At 51.8% G+C, this 24,662-nt stretch overlaps 1 long non-coding RNA gene across 1 annotated transcript; it reads right to left on the reverse strand.

Moving 5' to 3' along the window:
- Window positions 1–5,016: 5,016 nt before the first annotated feature.
- Window positions 5,017–14,747, reverse strand: LOC110087953 (uncharacterized). The gene is made up of 3 exons (XR_013539497.1): window positions 14,484–14,747; window positions 12,492–13,440; window positions 5,017–9,185 (listed from the first exon to the last, which is right to left on the reverse strand). It is a non-coding gene; the product is annotated as an uncharacterized LOC110087953 (long non-coding RNA).
- Window positions 14,748–24,662: the final 9,915 nt, after the last annotated feature.

Raw genomic sequence — 24,662 nt, forward strand, 5'->3', positions numbered from 1 at the left:
GCAGGAGTAGGAGCGAGCTCTCATTGGGTCTCGTCTTCTGGGTGGAGCCAGAACCTCTCTCCCGCCCGTCTCCGGGTTGCCAGGCAACCCCCTCATAGACGCCATAATAGACGCCCTGGGGGGCTTCCGCCCAGCAACGGGTGACGCGCAAGAGGACTGAGCTTTCATTGGGCCTCCATTGTTCTTCCCTGGGCGGAGCTGGAGGAGCAGGAGGAGGATGGCGACGGGGGCGACCCCTCAGAAAAGAAAGCGAGGAGGAGGAGCGCCCCCCCCCGCCATTGAAGGGGGTCAAGGACTGGAGGGAGTGGGGAGAGTGGGGGGGGGGAGAGATGGCAAGCAGAGTTCCCCCCCTTATGCCCTGTGTGGCCTCTAAGGCAGGGAGGGGGCTGAGGACCAAGGGGGGCCCTTGAAAGGCTGAAGGGGGGAGAGACACCCCCAGCGTACCCTCCCCTTCTAGGGAAATTGGCCTGAAATCACAAGAAAACCAAGGCCATCGACTTTGGGGCTCCACAGGGCTCCTGGTCAGTTTCTCCCAGGGGGACTTCACAGGATGCTGCATTCGCAGCCTCCACCCCCACCCCCATGGAAATGAAAATCTCCTCCTTGAAGAAACTTCCCTCTTTCTCCAGACTCAACTGGGACCACCCATTGGGGTCACACCATGCAACCCAACTGGGAGAGACTGGAGCAGGTCATGGTGGTTGCCCAGAGTCAATTGGGAGGTGACCTTGCACCCCAGATTTGTTTTGCCCCCCTTCCTACCAATAACCCACCGTCCCACTCTTGATCCCCTTTGGGGTATTTTTTTTGGGGGGGAGCTTTCTTCCTCTCTCCTGATCCAGCTTGTTCCCCCTTTTGTCCCTTTTCTACAGGATGGGGCTGTGGTGGCTGAGAAGGAAACCTTATCTCACCAATGCTGTTTAATATCTACATGAGGCCACCGGGTGGGGTCATCGGGGGTGTGGGGCTTCGTGCCATCAGTACACGGGTGACACCCAGCTCTACGTACCACAGTGGACGCCGTTCCTTCCCTTCAGCGCTGCCTGAAGGCTGTAATGCAATGGATGCAGGAGAATGGACTGAGGCTGAACCCAGACAAGACAGAGGTCCTGAGGGTGGGTGGCCCCTCCATCAGTGGTTTGAGAAACTCCCCCCCCTCTTTTGGGGAGTGACTCTCACCACGAAGAGTGAGGTTCACAGCTTGGGGATCCATCTGGATCCGGCACTCACCATGGAAACTCAGTGGTCTGCTCTGTCTATTTCCATCTGTGGCGGATTGCCCAGCTGCGTCCCTATCTTGATGTTGGGGCACTCACGACTCTGGTCCATGCGCTTGTAGTCTTGAGATTAGACTACTGCAATGCGCTCTATGTGGGGCTACCTTTGAGATTTATGCAGAAGGTTCAACTTGTGCAGAACATGGTGGCCAGACATCTCAGTTGGACAAGAAAATGTCAGCATATTCCTCCCACTCTGGCTGCCTTGCATTGGCTGTCCATTCATTTCCGCATTTATTTCAAAGTGTTAATGATGACATATAAAGCCCTAAATGGTTTAGGACCTTGATATCTAGCAGAATGCCTCCTCCCACCTAGATCTATTTGAATCACTCGTTCTAGTCAAGAAGGGTGGCTGAGGGGCCTCACGCTGAGGGAGGCCCAGAGAGAAAGAAGAAGAAACCGGGCCTTCTCAACAGTGGCCCCTCACCTTTGGAAAGGTCTGCCCCCAGAGATCTGTCTGGCTCCCTTGCTGGGTGTTTTCAAGAGCAAACGTAAGACCTGGCTCTTTAGGCAGGCTTTCCCTCCTGTCATCACTTGAATATTTTTTCCATCTTGAGCTATATTACTACTGCTGTTTTTTATCTATTATTGTTAGCCTCCCAGAGTAGACTTCAGTCTAGATGGGAGGGATAGAGATTGAATAAATAATAAATAAATAATCATCCTTTCCTCAAGAAATTCACATGCAACTCAGTCTTTATTCTTACAGTTGCAAAATCTAGCATGGAAAACTCTTAGTCATTCATAGTGCAGGATGTTTCCAAATATAAACCCTCCTTTCAGGGGGATAAATTCCCAAAAAACAAAAACAAACAAACAAACCACTAACCCTCAAGGTTTCATATAGACTTTAGATCAATTTCAGTCCACTTTCAGTCTTTTTCTCATAATATGCTAATGAAATCACTATATTTACTGATTACTAAAGCATTTCATTGTGAACTATATTGAATTGCATGGCAGCATAAAGTAAAAGAAGAGATCTAAGCAAGTACAGTGGGGTCTCTACTTAAGAACTTAATCCGTATTGGAAGGTGGTTCTCAAGTTGAAAAGTTCTTATGTTGAATCTGCATTTCCCATTTACAGGGGTGCCTCACATAACGATGTCAATTGGTTCCAGAAAAAAAAACGTTATGTGAAAACATCATTATGGGAAGCACCATTTCCCATAGAAATGCATTGAAAACCGGTTAATCCGTTCCATGGCTGGGGTAGCCGCTGCGGTTACCCTTTAAGCGGCGGGGACAGGCTGGGGGGTGGATCGGGGAGCTTGAAGCCTCTCCGCGCCGCCTACCCAGGTCGTTCCCGGACTTCTGGAAGTCCGGGAACGGCGGGGGTAGGCGGCGCAGAGAGGCTTCAAGCTCCCCGGTCCACCCCCCAGCCTGTCCCCGATGCCGGTAGCCTTCCCCGCCGCCTACCCAGCCCGTTCTCGGACACCTAGGTGTCCAAGAAAGGGCTGGGTAGGCGGCACAAGGAGGCTTTAAGCGGCGGGGACAGGCTGGGGGATGGATCGGGAAGCTTGAAGCCTCCCCGCGCTGCTTACCCAGGCTGTTCCCGGACTTCCAGAAGTCCGGGAACGGCGGGGGTAGGCGGCGCGGAGAGGCTTCAAGCTCCCCGGTCCACCCCCCAGCCTGTCCCCGATGCCGGTAGCCTTCCCCGCCGCCTACCCAGCCCGTTCTCGGACACCTAGGTGTCCGAGAACGGGCTAGGTAGGCGGCGCAAGGAGGCTTTAAGCGGCGGAGACAGGCTGGGGGGTGGATCGGGAAGCTTGAAGCCTCTCCGCGCTGCTTACCCAGGCTGTTCCCGGACTTCCAGAAGTCCGGGAACGGCGGGGGGAGGCGGCGCGGAGAGGCTTCAAGCTTCCCGGTCCACCCCCCAGCCTGTCCCCGGAGCTTGGAAGGGAATTGTCGGCAGGGGACGGTGGCTTCGGGGTCCTTCCGAGGCCGCAGCCCACTGCCGACATTTTCCCCCAGCTGAGCAGCGGGGCTTCAAAGCTCCCGCCGCTCAGCTGGGGGGAAATGGTGCCTATGGGGAAAAATCGCAAAGCGATTTTTCCCCATAGGGAAGATCGTTGTGCGATCGCAAAAGCGATGGCAACGAAGCCATCGTTATGCGATTTTTTCGTTGTACAGGGCACTCGTTAAGCGAGGCACCACTGTAATGCACTGAAAACCATTTACTGTAATCCGTATCTGCTCTTTTCCGTCCATAGAAACTAATGGGAAGCTGCTATTCCGCCTTCGACCACTAGAGAGGGATATTTTGGCTTGGTCTACTGCCTGGGGAAAGCTTGGTAGACTGGGCCTCTCAGGGGAAGCGCTTTCCTCCGGGAGGCCTGGTCTACTGCCTGGGGGGGGGAAAGCTTGGTAGACTAGGCCTCTCAGGGGAAGCGCTTCCTCCGGGAGGCCTGGTCTACTGCCTGGGGGGAAAGCTTGGTAGACTAGGCCTCTCAGGGGAAGCGCTTCCTCCAGGAGGCCTGGTCTACTGCCTGGGGGGGAAAGCTTGGTAGACTGGGCCTCTCAGGGGAAGCGCTTCCTCCGGGAGGCCTGGTCTACTGCCTGGGGGGGGAAAGCTTGGTAGACTGGGCCTCTCAGGGGAAGCGCTTCCTCCGGGAGGCCTGGTCTACTGCCTGGGGGGAAAGCTTGGTAGACTGGGCCTCTCAGGGGAAGCGCTTCCTCCGGGAGGCCTGGTCTACTGCCTGGGGGGGGAAAGCTTGGTAGACTGGGCCTCTCAGGGGAAGCGCTTCCTCCGGGAGGCCTGGTCTACTGCCGGGGGGGGGTGAAAGCGTGGTAGACTGGGCCTCTCAGGGGAAGCGCTTCCTCCGGGAGGCCTGGTCTACTGCCTGGGGGGGAAAGCTTGGTAGACTAGGCCTCTCAGGGGAAGCGCTTCCTCCGGGAGGCCTGGTCTACTGCCTGGGGGGGAAAGCTTGGTAGACTAGGCCTCTCAGGGGAAGCGCTTCCTCCGGGAGGCCTGGTCTACTGCCTGGGGGGAAAGCTTGGTAGACTGGGCCTCTCAGGGGAAGCGCTTCCTCCGGGAGGCCTGGTCTACTGCCTGGGGGGGATTGAAAGCGTCGTAGACTGGGCCTCTCAGGGGAAGCGCTTCCTCCGGGAGGCCTGATCTACTGCCTGGGGAAAAGCTTGGTAGACTGGGCCTCCCAGGGCAAGCGGCGGCGGCGGGGACCTCCAAGATGCTTTCCAGGGAAACTCACCCCACGTTTTCCAATATCCACACAGCAAAGCAGAGCAAGCAAAGGAAACAATTCATTCTACACTCAACCCACGTTCTCCAATATCCACACAGCAAAGCGGAGCAAAGGAAACAATTCTCTCTTCCCTGGCCAACAGACGAATGGAAGCAGTTTGAATCTGCTGCTTTCCCCGCCTCTCCCGCTTTGTTTTTTTGCCCTTATTTGGTCCTAGGCACTTCCCTGGCCAATGTTATTTCCCCCCACTTGTCCTTTTGTACGTTTGCAAGTGGAAATGGATTTTTGCGGATGGAGAAGGACGTAACTAGAAAAGTACGTAAGTAGAACCGTTCGCAAGTAGAGACCCCACTGTATCAAAATGAGTCACCACAACTGCAATTATGAAAAGATAACAATAGTTTTCCTCAATGAAAAAAAATTAAATGGATGTCAACTGCTGGAAAAGACTTTGATTGGAACAGGTGTCTAAATACTGCATTAAACCTCTCTAACAGGAAAAGACTCATTCTGCAATTTAAGGATACATCTGATTCAGGAATATATAAATCAATTTTAATGGGTCAACACCCTCCTCTTGTAACAGAAAATATCAGTCCATATAAAAACTTCCTGCTCCAGTTCTGTGACACCCGCACCCCAGGTCGAGAGGTGATGTTGGGAGTGCCGTCCCGCCCTAGAGCCTCCGTGGGCACACAAACAGCTCCCAAGCCTTTCCCACCCCGGATGCTGCATCAGGCCGTGGACACTATAGACCTAGAGCGGGGCCTGAAGGGGTTAAATGTATCAACCCAGACTCCTCCGGTTTGGGCGGGAAGAGCTGGGAAGGAGCCAGAGGAGGGAGCTGTGGGGGAGGGCAGTAGGAGGAGAGACACGGAGGAAGAAGGATGGGAATGGGTGTCCATCCAAGACCCTTGGACGGGCAATTGGGAACAGGTGCGCCTCACTAAGAGGGAGGCAGAAGAGAAGAGAAGGAGGGAAATGACAGTTAGGCCCTCTTATTGGGGAGAAAGGGAGACGAGAGAGTGGCGGCGAAAGCTGGTTGAGGAGAAGAGGCGAGTATAGAGAGAGAGGGAGGAGAAGAAGTTATGGCATCTCGAGGAACTGAAGAAATTGGGGTATTACCAGGACCCTGGGATGCCGCCGGGGCAGAGAAACACGTACCCTGGGGAGTTACAGGGTATGAAGAGACCACCCCGTTATTGATCTCGGATCCCGAAGACTTCGCTCCCGAAGAACCTACCCGGGTTCAGGCTGGCCCATGGGCGGCGAGGTCAAGCAACCCGTTCGATGAAGACTGGGTGCCCCTGTATGAGCCGTTGCTCACACAGGAGAAGTTAGCCCCTAAGTTGGTGGACATTTCTATTCCCTTACCCAAGTTAATAAACGAAGAAAAGTTTGGTTTAAAAACGTCGTCTGTTTTATTTGGTTCGGGGGAGGCGAAGACTAGCGGACCCTCACAAGTTCCATCTTCCTTTTTTCCAGTTTCACCTCAAGTAACTTTGATAAGTAATTTTTCTGATTATTTTAAAATACCTTTTTCTGCATTTTAGGATAGCCATGAAATCTGAGGGGCACCTAGGTGAGTCACGGCCAAACCTGAAGCCATCCCACTGTGCTCTTGTGAAGACAAGAGAGTCGGGTTCATGCATGTCTCCCAGAGAACGTGATGTTCTCACAAACTCTGTTTTAGGTCCTCCGGTCCTTTAGCTGTGGTTACAGGGAGAGACCTTCACATCCTAAATAGTTCTTCAATAACATCTCCACACCGTGGTTTATAAGTCCCGCTGTTTTAACACACAAGGACCTGATTTTTTTTCTCCCAAAGGTAGTTGTGAGGTGGATAACTCAGGTATATATATATAAAAGCACATAATCTTTAGAGCATTGTAAAGTTTTAGTGTCAAATTCAGGAGTCTCCATCTTCAGATCATTCCAGCTTTGAATATTTCCTTCCTTCTCCTGTCCCCCACGTCTTGTAAGACACCCAGAGTGGCATGGTGTCATCTAACCAGATGGGCATTATATAAAAGAAAGGAAAGGAATCATTTTTCCACACTTTGCGATTCTCCCTCCTGGTCTCGTCTTCCTCTTCTTCGGAGATCAGCCTCCATGCCCAACTAAGTCTGGCCCTTCCAGCCAAGTCCTTCCCTCACCCCCCCTCCCAATTTTTCATATTTCCTGCTTTACAGGCTGGAGTCTTCTCCTGCTGAGCGGCATTAGGAACAAGTAAAAGAGAAAAGCACTCTGTACATGTTCGCAGAAGCAGTCTGGTGGACTTCTAAAGGGTGACTCGAGGAATCATCAAAGCCCCACTTGGCCTGGAAAATTCCTGGGGCATGTGTTTGTGCAACTCCAGCTGAATCCCCTCTTTGGAGGTATCACCTTACATTGGTGCTTCTGGGGCTTGCTCTGAGGAACCTCCAGAGGTAACCTCCTTCCCTGAAAGGTCTCAGGAACTGGCTGGGGGCACCCAAGCGCAGCACAAACACCCTTGGCCCTTATGCTGCTCAGCAGGCGATGGATGACCCCCGCCTAGGGCAGCCCATGCGACACAGGCCTGGTGCTCCAGGAGAGCTGCGGAGTCCTTCCGGAAGCCCTGGAGCCGACCCCGAACGCCCCGGGGGGATGGCCTGGTGGGCCTTGAACCCGCTTACATGCTCAGAGAGCAGCGAAGAAGGAAAGACTCAGAGCCTCGCCTTCAAAGAGACCATCACGGTTCGGCTCCCCTCCCGTTCCTCCCCAATTAAAAAGGAAAGAAAGAAACAAAGAAGAAAAGTGTGATTTGGGAGTGTGAAGAAGAACAGAAAAACATCACACCCATCTCAGGGTGCGTCTCTGTGGCCCCGACGGGTTGTCAAGGAAGATGGATGGATTGATGGATTAGAGCTAGACACTCAGAGGGTTGGACCCCCAGGGAAAGAGTCAGCCTGGGCGTGTCAGAGGGTCTTCCGGGCTCCCTCGCCGCTTCCTGTCACTGTCCCACACCACCCCTCTCCTCTCCTTTTCCTCTCCTCCCCTTCTGGATTTTCTCTCTCCCCCCTTCCCACCCACCCCCCAGGGTGCTGCTGGAGGAGGGCTTTTGGGGTCAGGTCGGTGGAAGTCTTCATACAGTTCGGTGGTGATGATCTCTTTACAGCACTTCAGCAGGGATGTTATCCTTTCCAGGTGCCTTGCCGGAGGCGAGGGAATCCAAGGCCGCTTTTATTTCTGCGAAAGTTGGTTTGCTGTCCAAGTCTTCCAAGACAGGCAAGCACTTGATGTTATTTAATGATTCTTCAGTTAGCACATTCTCTTTGGAATATAGCTCAGAGTAGTGCTGCACCCAGCGTTCCATCAGCTGGGCCTGGAAGCGCTTGGTCAAATTCCTCCACTTTTCTTTGATCGCGGGTCTTGCTGATGTGAATACGTGGTCTTCCTTCCTTTTTCGTGTGATAGAATCTCTTTGTTTGCAGTTTAACTCTACTACACACCAGGGAGTGATCAGTACCACAATCAGCAGTACTCTGGTAACTGCGTGTGATCGTAATACTGGGAAGGCTAGAACGTCTAGTGAGGATCAAATCGAGCTGATGCCAATGCTTGGATCTTGGATGTCTCCAGGAAACTCTGTGTTGAGGCTTTGTATTAAAGAACGTGTTGCTGACACAAAGACCATAATAACGGCAAAATTGCAACAAGCGTTTGCCATTTTCGTTCATCTTCCCTATGCCAAAATGGCCTAGACAGGTGGGCCAAGAATTGTGATCAGAACCAACTCTAGCGTTAAAGCTTCCAAGAATGAACAGTGGCTCTCTCTCAGGGACTTTTTTGACGGTAGCTGCCAGATCGTCATAGAATTTGTCTTTCACTTCTGTAGTAGATGACAGTGTTGGTGCATATGCACTAATGAGGGTGACTGGTCCTGCTGATGAGTGGAGCTTCAGATACAGGATGCTTTCACTCCCCACAGTAGGTGGAACAATGTATCTCAGCAGAGTATTTCTGACTGCAAAGCCAACACCATATTCCCTGGTCTCATTTGATGGTTTTCCCTGCCAGAAGAATGAGAAGTTTTTTTCTTTTACAGATCCCATGTCTGGCAATCTCATCTCTTGCAGGGCAACAATATCCATCTGCAGTCTACTCAGTTCCATGTCGATGACAGCTGTCTGCAGGTCGTCAGGGGTCATTGTCCGAACATTCCAGGTGCCAAACTTTAGGGCAGATGTTTTCTTACGATCAATCTGCTTGTTGGCTTTTACCCTACCTAGTGAGGTGCAATGACCTCTCCCACCGTTGGAAGTAGCCCCTAGCATCATGCTCTATTCCAATTGAGCAAAGACTTATAAACAGTAACGGCTACTTCCCATGTTATTTCGACACTGTTTGTGAAGCTGGAGTGTCCTCTCCAGAGCACAAAACATGGGTAAAATAATATGGAGGATAGGCTGTTACCCAAGCAGAAAATCCCCCCTCTCCACGTTGCTGAAATAGTCCAATGGAAAGGCAAGAGCTAATACAACTGGTTCCAGTGATGTTGCAGGAGTTGCCAGAACCACACGAACTGCCTTCGGGACTTCAGCTCCAGATTTTGCCTCGAGGTTAACTCCTGAAGCCTTTTCTATCAGTGGATATAGCCAGAAGGCAGTGGAGGCTTGAAATCAGAGCTTTCCTTCTCCTAGATGGGCTGCCTTCCAAGGCTGATGAGCCCCATCTACACCTACACAGAAATAGAAGGTTTGAAATAAATTTGGGAACATGATTTAAAGACAGAAATTGAAACAGAGGATTGGACACAAATTTAGAAGTTGAGAGTTTTGATTAATGTCGGTAAGAATAAAGGAAAAAATTATAATTAGTTTAAGATGGTACACGACTGCAGTGAAATTGAATAATACATTCAGCCTATTCTAAAGCCTGTTGGAAATGTGATGGAAAAATTGACATGCATTATCATATGTGGTGGGACTGTGAATGCATTCAGAAATTTGGGAAACTAATTTTTAAGGAAACACATGATATATTTGGAAAAGATATTGAATTCAATTCTAAAATTGCTTTGTTGTTAATTTTTGATAAGATTTTGTTGTTTAGTCGCGTCCGACTCTTCGTGATCCCATGGACCAGAGCGCGACAGGCCCTCCTGTCTTCCAATGCCTCCCGGAGTTGGGTCAGATTCATGTTGGTAGCTTCGATGACACCATCCAACCCTCTCATCCTCTGTCGTCCCCTTCTCCTCTTGCCTTCACACCTTCCCAACATCAGAGGCTTTTCCAGGGAGTCTTCTCTTCTCATGAGATGGCCAAAGTATTGGAGCCTCACCTTCAGGATCTGTCCTTCCAGTGAGTACTGAGGGTTGATTTCCTTCAAAATGGATAGGTTTGTTCTCTTTGGAGTCCAGGGGACTCTCAAGAGTCTCCTTCAACACCACAATTCAAATTTTGATAAGATAGAACTTCATTATTGCTCAAAGGAATTGATTTCCAATTTTATGACAAGTGCTAGAATATTAATAGCTAGATTATGGAAAGATAAAAATGATATTAAATTAGAAGATTGGTACAATGAAGTATGGGACACTGAGCTAAATGATAAATTGACTACTGAACTTAAGATGAAAAGAAGGGAAATAAGTTCAAATATTTTTATGCTATTTGGGGTTGATTTATTGACTTTGTATTAGTGAAAGGAAATGGGAAAGCCTCTAAACAAGAAACAATACAATTTTGGAAAAGAGGTTCATATTAAAAGTATTGTTCCAAAGGGTCCTGTGGGTACGGGAGTGCACTGTGGTTTAGATTGCAGTAGTAAGTATTTTGTTTTCTTTCATTTGTTTTGGAAATTTAAAAATAATCTTTCAAAAAATCTTATACAGTGGGAATAACATTTTTTTCAAACAAAACATTGAAGAAGAGGTTAAGAAGACTGATGAATCTTTTTTTAAAAGTTGTTAGCTATGAAATACAAAAATAACCATCATGCTAACCCCAACCTAGTCCGTAGGGGAAAGGTGCATCCTCTCTTTATTTTCTTTTTGTCATTTTTTTTCTCAATAAAGAAGAGGTCCATCGGATCCTATAATCTCTGCCTCCGCGTATCTTTCACCCCTTCATCTGATGTTAGGATTCAAAATGGAATCATTTTCCCTCAATGTCCTCTCCTTATTATCAAAGATCATCATCCCCAAACATTATTTCAATGATGTTGCTGAAAGAGATTTGATAGGTTTTGGGGAAATGATGGACAAAGATCCTGGCAAAAAAAATGTAAACACTGTGGGAACATTAGGGGAGAAATCCTGAACCCACATTTGTGTGTGTGTGTGTGTATCTGCTCCATCCACCATTTGCTTTAAGCAAGTGGCACCTTCTCTACAATCCATGCCTGGGGCCTGATAAATGCTCAAACGCCCACACCCGCACCCTGCTATCTTCCCACCTCTTGTTTCTTTCCAGAGGCTGTGCAAAGCTTCCCTCTTCCCTGTAAGAACCTCCCGGCAGGAGCCCTTCTTGAGGAAGCGACTGCACCCCTTCCTCCTCCTTGGGTCTCCGGCTTTCCCTTCCCTTCCTTTCAAGGGCAGCTGAGGCTCCGCGCCCGGCCAGGGGAGACCCTGCCTTGGTCCTCGCAGGAAGAAGCCAAAGAGAGACAGGAAGAAGGTTGGCGGGCATTCTCCTAGGACAGCCTCCGTCCTGCAAAAACTATTCTCAGAACTTGGAAGAGATCATCAAGGATCACTTTCCCTCTCAAAGGTGGAGAAAGGGCATCCTTTGGGATATTAATCCCCTTAATTCTGCAGCAGAAACTCATGGTGGAGAATTAAGAGAAGGTGTTTCTCTCTTAAAGATGTTCCTGAGATGTCACATGGAAGGATAACGGATGCTCCCCAAATCAATCAATTAATCAGCTGGAACCTACCAAAAAGACTCCATGGACTGAAAAAAGATCTACTCTTGCAGAGAAGCGAGAAGAAAGCTCTCTTCCGTCTTTCCCTCTCCAACGATCCCCACATGCAGGAGTGAACTCTTCACTTCACCCTCTTGGATGCCAAAAGAGGAAAGGAGAAATTCAGGGGAGGCCCCATGCCTGTCTCTTGAGGGTTGGAATCTCACTGACAGCACCTGCTCTTGGTGACCACAGGGTTGGGCCAAGCAGGACCAGGAACCAAAAGAAAAACACTCTGCACATGTTCAGAGAGGCTCTGATGTGGACAGTAAAACTGGGACTCACGCAACCCGGGTTCAAACCCCGACATAGCCAGGAATCTCACAGTGTGTGCTTGCTTTCACAAACCAGAGGCCTCCAAAACTGGTTTGGTTGGGAGTTACTTAATAGGCGACAGAATGAAGTCGACAGGACAGTCTCACAGCATATGGGGATTTCATGTCACCGTTTGGATACTGTCATGGGGTCCAAACTTGTTAACTGAAACAGAGTTAGCACGGCAGGTGCAACTAATCAAGAAAACTGGGAACTCATCCTGTATCAGCAGACGATGGAAGGTGTAAGAGAACAATGTAATGTAATTTGTCGGGGGCTGATGTGGATATAAACGAGGAAGACATGCGCCGTTTGCTTCAGTTTGAGAGCTTATGCCATCCTGAACTCAACTGCTCTGAGAGCTCCCATTTCCTCAGAGACAGAGAGGCTGCTAGTTGGTCTCACTCTCTCTCTGTCTGTATGTTTGGAAATGGACGAGTGGAAGGAACTATTTGTTTGAGACTTTTGTTCCACCAGGACTGAAGAACTTGGGGGAGAACGCTTCAAATCCTGACATTTCACACCAATTCAGACTCCTTTGCACTTTCACGCCCACCTTGGTGGCCCCTCTGGCCCTCACCAGGCACCACGGAAGATCTGGTGGAAGGCGCCCTCCAAACGCTCCCGATGCTTCCTGCGATTGGGCTAAAATTTTCTGAAATACTGATGTAAGCTTTACATCTCGTATCCTGGTAATAATAGGGTAATAGTTTAATGAATATACAAACACAGTGTCGCATCTGATCTCAAAGAATGAAAGAGATCTTACCTGCTTTAAGGGGGGGGGGCTTTGGGTTTCTCTTTTCATCCAGACAAAAATTGGGAGAGCATCAGCTGAACCTCACCCCGTCCCTGGGAGAAAAGGGGAAAAGGTCATTCTGGAGGCTTCTCGGATGGAAAAAACTAAAAGCTTTCCCTTAGCACAGAAGCCTTTGTCTTTCTGACAATCTGGAGAATACAATTCTTTTAAATAATATCCTCTGGTTTATGAATGTGGGGGGGGGGGGGAGATTGTGTGCTTCTATGCCCACGATTCCAAAAGCCAGCAAATAGCCCAAAACTGCTGCACAATCTCGTGCCCGCTTTGCCAGCTGGAAAAAGGAGGCCGAGCCAGACAGAGCAAAGGGTGTCTCAAGGGTGGCCACACACAAGGCAGCCGTCCAGAGGGTCTAACAGCAGGGGGTCCCCCCAACCTTGGGCTTCCTGATGTTCTTGGACTTCCGCTCCCAGAAATCCTGGCCAGCAGAGGCGGAAGTGAAGGCTTCTGGGAGTTGCAGTCCAAGAACATCTGGAGGCCTGAGGTTGGGGACCCCGGGACTCTGCGGGAGACCCTCTTCTGCTCTTTGCCCATCACAGCCCTGACCACACAGCTTTGTGTCTGGGGGAGGAGTGGTCACTTGACAAAAAGGGGAGTCAGATTCTGGGATGTTCCCTTGCATGGTATTGCTCTGTGAACGGCAGGGGTGCTGGGGGGGATGGACTCTTGTTCAACCCCCCCGACCCTCAGCCTGTGGAGTGTTTCAGGTTTCCATTAATTCCCCGTACTATTTCACAGAGGCATGAAAAATGGAAAGATGTTATGCATAATAATGTGGTGGTCCGGCACCCCCTGTGTGATGATGACACTCAACTTCCGTCTGCTTTTAAGACCTTCCAGGAGGCCCTTCGCTCAGCCTCTCCGGCCCCCAAGGTCTGGCCATCCAGCCGACCACCGTCTCCTGTGCCAACAAAAACAGTAAGACATAAAGAAGCGAAGAGGAGAAAGGCAGGATGAAAGTAATTTTGAATGAACGCATGAAAGAATGAATAAATTCTAAGGTAATTAAGAATCTATTGACTGAATTTCCTGCCTGTAAGAAAGTCCCTTCCTGGAAACCAAAAGGAGATTCAGACAATTTTCTGAGAATATTGTTAACGCAAAATCATCATCAGCAAACCTCACACAAGACTACAGACACAGACACACTTTTCCCAGGGTAGGAAACAGGCAGCCCCTCTCCCCCCCCCCCGGGCTTTCCTGCCCCCCAATTGCTGTGGGTGGGAAGAGCCCAGGGGAGGGGGGGCAGGTGTTGAGGGGGCGGGGAACTTCCCTCCCTCGCAGGGGCATCAGAAGCCACCTTGGCTGCCAGATGGGCTGCATAGAAATGAAACATCATCATCATCATCAACATCCCTCCCTCCCTCCGAGGTGACATTCTGTCTTCTCCCCCCTCCTATCCCCCCATTCCCGCCCCACTTGGGGCTTTCCAGGAACTTCCCCCCCCCCAAAGCTTTCCAACCAAAGGGGATTTCCTGGGGGGGGCTCAAGCTCAGGCGGGGGGGGAGGAGGGGGAAACAGCCACAACAATGGGGGGAGGGGGGGCGAGCCTGAGGGGACTCCGGGATCCAAAAACAGACACACAGAGACAAACACACACAAGCCCCACGGAAGATTCTTTCTAGGGCCCCCCCCGACCCACCCCCCACCCCCCACAGAGCCTGAGGGGATTCCACGAGAAAGCACATACACACACAAACACACACACACACACACACACACACAAAGAGGGCCCGGGTGCCTTGCTGGAAAGGGGGGGGAGTATCGGACTCTCGGCCCCACCCTGACTGCCCATCTCTCTTCCATCACAGAAGGAGGCCTCGGGGAGTTTGGAGGGGAGCGGGCGGGTATTTTCCCCCTTTTGGTGGTGGTGGTGGGGAATATCTTTCTAGCGGGCCCCCCCACTCCACCCCCCGAAAAATAAAGGCCCCAAATGACCCCCACCTCCCTCCGGATCCTCAGGCGGGAAATCCTGCGCGGGAAAGAGGGCGGGAAGAGACAGCGAGAAACAGAGGGGGGGGGAAAGGGGGGAGGGGCCCCCACTTCCGGTTCCGCTCCTCTCCCCCCCCCACAGAAAAGAGAAGGCGGCCATAAGGTCTTCCCCTCAGGAAGGCGGTTGCGCGGGTTTTAGTGGCCGCTCGTTTTTTTTTTTTTTTAAATTCCTCCCTCAGGAGAGAGAGAGAGAGAGAGAAATATCTTTTCTTCCCCCCCCCCCCGTTCAGGCTCCGCCCCTTCTGCTCCCCCTCCCCTCCCCCCCGCTTCGTCCTCGACCTCCCCTCCCCCCATCGCCCCCCCCTTTTCCATTCAGGGGAAAGAAGAAGCAGGAGCGGCGTCGAAGGGGAACCGGAGGTGGGAAGCCCCGCTCTCTGCCCCCCCACCCTATAGGATCTCCCCCCCCAGGAAGAAGAGGCCGCTTTGCAGGGGGAGGGGATTCCTCGCGAGTTTCCCGCCAGAGGACCGGCAAGGAGGGGAGACGTCAGGTCGGGAGGGGGGTGTTAACCCCGAAAATCGAGGCAATTCTCCGGCAGAGGCAGCAGACTAAGACACGAGACAACCAGCTGTATAGAATGCCAATTATTTATTAGATTACACAGCTAGGGCCCAATCTCTTAAAAGCAGAGACGAGCCCCGAAACACGGGTGCATGGATGTTTTATAGGAATACACACAAAGGGCCATAAACAGTTAGATTCTGATTGGTGTCCTGAACCCAAAACTTTGGATCTCTATGCCCATTGGCCCTAGATGTTCTGTGGGTCTGACTTATTGGCTGTACCTGAATGTGTATATGATACGCATGCCCCCTTGGCCTTAAGGTTATGAATTACTCAGATGGCGACTATGTGTCTGATTTGACAGTACCCAGATATTCGTTTTATCTCTGTCGTTTTGTTTATTGTTGCATTGTATATGGTGGCCTTCAAGTAACAGCTTTTCCCTTGGTGTCAAGTTGGAAGTACCTTAGCTTCCTCCCTACGCATACCAAGGGTGCCAATTATCTCCTTAATTGCCCTCTGAGCAGGCCTGTTGTTTTGGGAAGTGAAAGTTCTGTTCCTTGGGGCGATATCTCCCAGCTAGCAGATGGAAGGCCATTGAGGCCCCATGTGTTTTGATATGCAAGAGTGTGTTTGTAAAGAAGGCTATTGAAGCACTATGTGTTTTGATATGCAAGGGTATGTTTGTAAAGTTAGCACCCTGGTGTGATTGTGGCAAGAGTCAGAAGAGATCTAAGTCAGGGTCAGTCTACAGTAAAAGCAGTTTCTAATACAGACCCATTCGGATACAGATACATTCAGATACATAAAGTTACACAAGTATTCATCTGCAAGACGTTACAATAATTAAGTTGTATTGAAACTAAATACAATTGCTGCGTTGTGGAAGAAGCAATGGGAATAAAAGCGGTGCATGGAGTGAGATATAATAATAATAAAATGCTTATTTGTTAACCCTAGAATGGGCGGCCTTCAGGGGGGTTGCAGGACCGCTTTTTTGGGGGGGGCTAAGGAGTTGCTAAAGAGATGGAGAATTCCCCCCCGCCAACCCCAGAGACCCCCCCCACAATCCGCTCGGTTTGCGAAGCAGGAAAGGCCCGGTTGGAGGGAGGGGGGGTCACTTTGTGTTTTTTTTTCTCCCTCCCTCCCTCCCTTCCTCCTCCTGGGGGGCTAAATTGGGAGGGGGCGATCGGGAAGTCTGGGAGGGGCCTCGATCTCACCCTCCCCCCTTTCTCTGGGAGTGTCGGTGGGTCCTCCTCGGCTTTCCTTCAAGGAGACCCCCCCGTCTTTCCCCAGATCCTGCAGGTGCCCTTTTTTGGGGGGGGAGATAGGAGGGAGCGTCACCTGAGTCCTCTCCCCCCCCCCAATTTCTCCTCCCTTCAGGTATTCCACACAACCCCCCCCCGACCTCCACCCCAGGTGGGAAGCGAGCTAGAGGGAGGAGGGAGGGAGGGGGCTGCAAAGGGGGTGGGACACGGGGGGGGCTCCTCCCAGATATGGGGCTTTGGGGCAGAAGAGGGGGGTCTTCTGGGGGCAATGGACTCCCTTCCTACCTCCTCCCCCCCCCCCGATGCCTGGCCTCCCATCCTGAGCCTCTTCAGGATCCCCCTCCCCCCTCCCAGTCTATAGGGTTTGAAGGGGGCTCTTCAGAAGGATCTCTTGGTTCAGTGGATCTGGATGGAGGAGAGGGAGGGGCCCACCAGATCCCAGGCTGGGGATCCCCTGCAGGAAGGGGGTGGCGTGGGTGGACGGAGGGGCTTGGCACCTCCCGGATCGGGACCTGGATAGAGGTGGGGTGATGGAGGGGTTGGTCGGGGGTGGGTGGGATTTGCACGGGGTGTGTGTGTGAGATGGCCAGTCTCGGGGGGGGGGGCGGCAGCTTCTCTGGGCATGGCCAATGTTGCTGATGATCCCAACCAGATCCCAGGCTGGGGATCCCCTGCAGCAGTGATCCCCAACGTTTTTCCATCTGCGGACCGGCTGGTGAAGGCAGGGCACCCCCATGCTCGGGCGCATGCGCAGACGGCAGCGCAGCAGGTCGCTTGTGTAATTTAGAAGCGCGCAATCCAATGCAAGAAGCCCAGGGCAACCCTCGCCTGCCAGAGCTTCCCATGCAGGCGATCCGAGCCAAGCAGCCTTTTGTCCGGCTGTCCCCTTGCCCTGCAGCATTCTTCACAAGAGGAGACGGGCTGCCTCTGGCCGCAAAACAGGACGCGGAAAGGGGGCTCCGCCCCTCCCACCCAGCAAGGAGGCTTGCACAACGTGCGCGCGCGCTCGCCCGCTGAGCGCTCCATCTCTCCCCCCCACCTCCCTTTGCCCCCCACCACACAGAGACACACACACTCTCCTCCCGATCCCCTCAGCGCCCCTGCTCTTGCTGATGGCGCTGGCGCTGGCGTGGAGCTGCTGGCCAGGGAGGGCGGAGGGAGGGAGGGGAGCGGAGAGGGGGGAAGGCGAGAGGAGAAGGGCGGCTGCGGTGGCAAGAGGTGGCCCAGGGCAAGTGGACGGCTGCTGCTGCTGCTGCTCCAGCCGGGAGCCTAAATATACATGCCAGCCAGCAGTAGTCAGCCCCTTCTCCACCCACTAGGAAGCACTTTCTCCCAGAACCAAAAAACTTGAGCAGCAGCAGCAAATACTGGAGAGGAGAGGGGAAGGGTATCATGCCACCTTGTTGCCTCCATCGGGCTGCTCCTTCCCCTGCCGCGACACTTTCTTCCCCCTCCCCACACGGGGCACTATCTTAAAAGGGGCTTGCTTTTCCCAGGATGAGGCAAACCAACCCACCTGCCCCCCAAAACATTTAACGCATGGGGGAGGAGGGAAAACAACCCCCTGAAAGGGGTAATGGTAAAAGGTCTTCTCCAGCCGCACCCTCCTCCTTGCCAAGCCAGCAGAGCTTACCCACCTATTTCCTCTGGCAGTGGGGCTGGGTGGGGGGCGGGCCAAGGAAGATAAGCAGAGTGGTGCTGCTGGCGATGGTGGTCGGTCTTTGTTTGCTTGTTTGTCTGCTTTTGGCAGGAATCCTGGTGCCCCACAGGAGGGGAGGAGAGAAACCGGCTCGTTCTCCCCCCCCCCCCAGATTAGGGCTCCAGCAGTAGCTGGAAGTAGTCCCTTCCCTGCCTATTTCTCTTCCCTCTCCTCCCCTCCTGGGGGGGGCACCCAGACTCCCACCGGGCAGGAGCCCTTAGCCGCCCCCACGCAGCAGCACTTGGGTCTTCCCCACCCCCGGGCTGGCCAGAAGGGCAGGGCGGTGAGCCCTCCTGGTGCGCAGCATTGCCTTCCTTGGAAACGTCTGGCGGGCCGAGGGGAAGGGGGAAGCCAAGGGCAGCTGGGTGGGGGCGGCTAAGGGCTCCTACCTGGTGGGAGTCTGGGTGCCTCAAGGGAGGGGAGGAGAGAAACAGGCAGTCCAAGACAAGCCAACAAAGGGAAAAGGAAGTGGGGCTCAGGCAGCAGGGGATGCTTTCCCTGCTGTAGGAGGAGGCAAGGGAAAGAGCGACGGAGCTGCTGCTGCTGCTGCAAGGGTGGGAGCAAGGCTCTGATGGGAAGCCCCGGAAGGTGAGCCACACTAGGGGGATGTGGCGGCAGCGGCCACAAGGAAGCTGCCCTCCTGGAGCCTTGGAAGCAGACAAGCACCAGCACCCTGTGCGGCCCAGCCTGGCCCACCTTTCCTGCCTGGGAAAAGTCAGCCGGGCAGGAAAAAAGCAGGAATGCGCCCGCGTGCTCAACCATCCCCCCCGCCACTCGCCCTGGGTGGGCCAGCCCCAAGCCTGGTGGCTGGCCATTGGTGCTTCCCAGGTGGCCTGCCCCGCGGCAGCTTCCCCATAGGGAAGGGGCACTGAAGGAACAGTTAGGAGCGTGACACCCCCCTCCCCGGGGCAGCGGGGGGGGCGGAAACGTGTGTCCACAGCCCGGTTCCGGCAAGCCCACGGACCAGCACTGGGCCACGGACCGGGGGGTTGGGGAACTCTGCCCTGCAGGAAGGGGTGGGTGGGTGGAGGGATTTCCTCCCTCCCTCTGTGTTTATATATGTGTTAGTTGTGGGGGGGCTTCCTGCTGTCATTGGGGGGAAAGCCTTTTTTCCTGAAAGGAAAGAGAAAGAGGCCCAGGAAGGCCCACGGATTTTGGGGCAGAGGCAGAAAGATGTCTCTCTTTCCCCCCCCCCCCCGAAGGAGAAGCTCCTCTGGCCAGCTCTCCTGGCTGCAAGGAAGAGGCTTCTCCAGTCGGGGACCTTTCTCCAAAGGGAAAGCCTTTTGCTCTTCCTTCCTCCCGGGATCTCTCCAGAGGGATCCTTTGGCTTCTTCTCTTCTCCCAGGGGAGAGGGGAGAAAATCTAACACAATCTAACACAATTTCTAACAATAACCTTTAAGCACAAGGAACAAAAGCCGCCAGAACCCTTGGTATTTCTCGAATTCCTGCACTCCACAATCTGCCAAGATGTGGTTTCACCAACAATTGTCAGGAGAGCGGAAGGCACTCCAGGGCTGGGTCCCCTTTTCCCGACCAGCCTGGAGACAAACCCCTGGTGTGGGGGGGGTCCCAGCGTCCAAGGGGTTCTCCAGAGTCCCGCGTTCCGGCCGTCCTTCAGGTCCCAAAGCCCTACAAATCTTAGGTTCCAGAGTCCCTGGTGCCCCATCCCTGGTCTGGAAAAGGGCCTCCCACCAAGTGGCTACTTTGGAGAAAGACCCCACGATCAAAACCTTCCCCCTCCCCCAAAAAATCACCCACAACGTATGCCAATATCTGGGTTTGTCCTGGCTTATGTTCCTCAGCATTCCCCTCAATGTCTGATTAAACCTTTCCTCTTGCCCATTCTGCTTGGGGATGATAAATGGAATCCTTTGGTGGCTTCACCCCTTACAGTTTCCACATCAGTTCCAAGGTCCAGCTCATAAAGTGAGATCCTTGGTCAGAGAAAACCTCTTGAGGGAAACCTAGTCTCAAAAATACTCCTATTCTGTCAAAAGGCCTGTCTGGGAGGGGCCTCGGTGTTCATGGTCCTGCTGGGGGTGACCTTCACTGGGGCGAACGGGCCTTGGGGATGTGATGGGCAGCCTTCGTCCACCTCCTTCCTCCTTGTTTGGCCAGAAGAACCGCTGTTTTCCTCTGGCCGGGGTTTTCTGCACCCCCAGGTGGCTCCTGTTCGGGGTAGATCAGGAGCCCATCAAAGCACCACCATCTGCAACCCACCGGGTAAAACAGTCTGTTCTTCCCCCCTCTGACTTTACTACCCTGTATGGGGTCCCACCTCTCAATTCATTCTCATGCTCCTGAATTTTCTGGTTCGTTGCCCCCCCAACACCCTCCCTCCCTCCCTCTCCTCCGTTCCTATGGCCGCCATTGTGAGAGGAAGGATAGCAGCTGCTTCCGGAGGCTGGGCTGCCTGTGCGCATGTGCCCGCCCTTCCACTGAGAGGGGGACTCACGCATGTGCAGTGAGACTTTCTCCAAATAAATTTTTTTTAAAAAAACAAATTAGAAAAACGTTTTTTGAGAGGCAGCCCAGAACTGTCTCTGTGCACGTAGCTCAGCTGAGAGGTGGGACCCTGTGTGCAGACAGCCCAACCTCCAAGAACCGGCTGGGCTACCTCTGAAAATTTGTATTATTTTTTAATTTATTTTTTCCTTTTTCCTTTTCTTTTTCCTTTCTTTTTTTTTTAAACATTTTATTGGTTTTCCGGTCTATCTACATTGTTTTGTGCTTATCAGACATCGTGTTACATATTTTGCTTACAATTATTTGTTTTTTTACATCTCAGTATTTTCCTGGTTGTCCCCCCCAATTCCAAACATCTTTCAAGCATTCAAACCATTCACATACAGATTTTAGTACACAATATGACCACTATCATAATATTACTCTCATATTATATAAAATTCTTCTAATAATTCTTCTATTAACAGTCTTCTAGTAACATTTTTATTAAAGGTGGTTCCAGATCCATAACACAGCTTTATATCTAATTTAGTTTACCTAAAATAAAAAATCACCATATTACATCTTTACTCTAATTAGGCCTCCCTTATTTCAATTTAATTCTCTTTTTTAATATGCAGAATATACCCTTTTACAAATCCAAATGGTGAATATAAACCTGTTTTCAATATTAAGGGGCCCTTCCTTGTTTTCCCTTTTTTCATCTTTCTAGGTAATTCCCTCTCTAATTTCTTTCTCACTTAATATTACTGTGTTTTCAAGTTTTCTGTTATCCTTCATGTCCTCTGAAGCCATTTTATAGGTCTGATCTATGCCCACCAACTCTCTATGCACCCAGTCCATCCTCAGTGAGTCCTCCAAGCATCTTCTGGTTAATTTTGCTGTCTTTTCCCCCTTGTCCCATCCTGGCACTCCTCCCTGATCCAAGACCGGTGCCTCTCTTGGAACAATTTCCTCAAGCTGCTGTTTTAATTGGGATGCCTCATCTGAGATATTCCCATCTCCTTCCTTGCCACTCCCTGCTGCCTGCAGACCACAATCCATCTGATGTTGATTAGCTAAATTTGCTTCTTCATAGTGAGATTTCACAGTGTCCAATATTCTTTCAAGTGCAAGTTTTATTTCGTTCCAGAATTCTCCTTGTGCCATTGCAATATTGTATCCACGGCTGATGGCCTTAAAAGTCCACTTTAGGGTTAATTTCCCATCCAAGCTCAGAGAAAGTCAAAAGGGAACAACAGCCAAGTAGTCAAGGTCACAGCTCCTGGGCTCCACGCCAAGAGATTCCAAATAGTCAAAATAAAATTCAGATTATCAAATATAGGTTGTAGGAAAATTTCTCAAGCTTCACAGCATCAAACTGTAATATTCTCAAAGTATATTTTAAAGTTATTTCCTTTCCATCAGCTATCCCTCTCACCAGATCTTCTGCCGCTTTTTAGTTTCTGAGGGACAGCTTTTCTTTTTCCATATACTGTATAGGAATTTTTCAGGGGTATAAGCAATTAGTTATAAAAGTCTCACCCGATGGTAAACTGCGATGTCAAAAGGCTGGTTCTTGCTTCTTTGGCCGGCTGCCAGCGATTTGCAAGCAAGCCGAAGCTGCTTGTTCCTGCCCGTTCGCTGATTTAGGGAGTTTCCTGGATCAAACGGGGTGGCCGCCGCCCCCCGCGATCGACAGGCTTCCCCCCCAGTTCACCACCCCTCCAGGGTGGTTCCGACACCCTACGGTGTCCCGAACAAGGTCAGGATTCAGCCCAGGGGACAGAGCTCTGTCCTCCTGTTGCTGTCTCATCGCGACGTCAAGCCGGAAGTCCTTTTTCTTTTTTTTGAAAGGCAGCCTGGACAGCTCGTGCAAACAATTCAACCCATTTTTGCATGGGATGATCAGGGACAGATCCTGCCCCTCTTCTGTATGGCAGCCTTTCAAGTCTTTGAAAAGTGCTATCATTTCAGCCCTCAGTTTTCTTTTCTCAAGGCTAAACATGCCCAGTTCTTTCCGTCTTTTCTCTTGAGGCTTGATCTGTCCTCTGATCATCCTTGTCGCCCTCCTCTGAACTTTTCCCAATTTGTCAGCATCCTTCTTGAAGTGTGGTGTCCAGACCTGGACACAATACTCAAGGCGACGCCAAAACTGTGCTGAATTGAGGACTAGCACCTTGCAGGATTTCGAAAACTATACTTCTGTTAATGCAGCGGAAAAATAACTGTGGCAGTGACAGCCACCAATGGTGCGGAGGCGATCGCTGGAGGGGAGAAGATCTGCGTCTAGCGACGAACGGCCTCCCCTCCCTCCCTGGAGACGAACCTGGCCGCGCTGGAGAGATCTTGGCCCTGGGTGGCAGGCGCTGCGGACGGACGCCTCTGCGGGCGAGCGCGGAGCACAGGACGCCGGGTTTGCCTGCGGAGAGGTGGTGAGCAGCGGCCTGGAAGTGATTGGGGGTTCCCCGCTTGTCTGGGAGGAGTTCTCCTCCGGTGGAGTTGGTGGAGGAGCGGAGCGTCTTTTGGAGATTGGGGACCTTGGAGGTGCGGCTGGACGGACTGTTGGGGCTGGGGGCAGCCGAGAGGGTGCAAGATCCTGCAAGAACCAGCGGGAGCTGAGAGGCTGCCGGAGCGTGGAAACGCGGGCGCCATGTTGGAGATTCCCCTCCCAGCTCTTTCTTCCCTTGCCTGCTTCTCTGCCTCCGTCTGCTTGCTGCCATTCGATCTCCCCCCAACTGGATTCCTAAGGGGGGAAATGGCAGGGTCCAAGCTTTTTCCAGCCTGCTTGTCAGCGCTTGTGACCCTGCTCAGTGACAATATCGAGACCCCTGAGCCGGTTACTGTGATCCGGGACTCCTGCTTTGTTAACGAAACGCCACTGACTCTGGTATCATCGAAAGGGACAAAATCAATCGGCAGAGAAAAACAGTTTTTGGATTTATGTGGGGGATAACCTTTGGGGGAATACTGTAGCTACTTAGTTATTATACTGTGATTTTTTTTCTTTTTCTTTATTTTATTTTATTTAAATGTTTCTTTATTTGATACTATTATTATTCTTAGTTAGATTAATTTTGTTTATTTTATAATTGTATAAGTTATTTACTTTGGGTTAATTTGATTGTTTGTACTTAGTTGTTTTTTCTTTTTCCCCTCCTTTTTTCTCTTTATTTTTTTTTCCCCCTTCTGATATGGTATGGAAGGCCTGCCCTCCCAGCGAGGGGCCCCAGAATATTTCTGTGATTACGGGTAGGGGGAAATATGGCGTTGGCTCCGTCCCTGCTCGTGTTAGAAGAACTAGGGACAGATGTTTGAAGGCTGTTCCTTGTTCTGAGACAGAGACCAGCCCCCAGCATCGAGGTAACCAGACCAGCCAGCCTTCCACTCTACGCCTGGTGTTGTTGAACGCCAGGTCTGTATCCAATAAGGCCCAGGTAATTCAAGACCTTATCCTGGAGGAGGATGCAGACCTGGCTTGCATAACCGAAACTTGGATTGGCGGAGAGAGGGGTCCCCCTCTAGCTCTCATCTGTCCGCCCGGTTATGCTGTCCAACACCAGGGTAGAATGGAGGGTCGGGGGGGGAGTAGCCATTGTCCATAAATCAAGCTTGGAGGTCACTAGGCGCTCCTCGGTGATAAAGCCGGGTCTTGAGGCCCTCCACGTGTCTATCGGGGCCAGGGATGGTATTGGGATCTTGCTGGGCTACCGTGCTCCCCACGACCCAGCCACCTCCCTACCGGAGCTGGTGGACTTCGTCTCCACGGCACTGTTGGGTTCCCCGAACCTATTGGTTCTGGGGGATTTCAACGTGCACGCGGGGGCGGGGACCTCTGGTCCAGCTCTTGAGTTCCTGGAGACCATGGCCTTCTTGAACATGTTCCAACATGTCAATGGCCCCACTCACGTGGGGGGTCATACACTTGACCTGGTTTTTTCTACCAATGGGAGTGAGAGTGGTCCGATGGTGACTGACCTTGAGTCGGTACCCTTGTCATGGTCGGATCACCACCTAATAAAGTGTACCATTAAAATGGATCGCCCCCCCTGCAGGGAGCAGGGATCTATTGTTATGGTCCGCCCTTGAAGGCTACTGGATCCGGTTGGATTCCAGGATGCCATGAGAGGTGTTATGGCTGACCTGGCTGGCGCTCCTGTCGAGGCTCTGGTAGATGGCTGGTTTGCTGCCGCGACTAGGGCTGTTGACATGATC

The sequence above is a fragment of the Pogona vitticeps genome, chromosome W (assembly GCF_051106095.1).
Source record: "Pogona vitticeps strain Pit_001003342236 chromosome W, PviZW2.1, whole genome shotgun sequence".
Classification (NCBI taxonomy): Eukaryota; Metazoa; Chordata; class Lepidosauria; order Squamata; family Agamidae; genus Pogona; species Pogona vitticeps.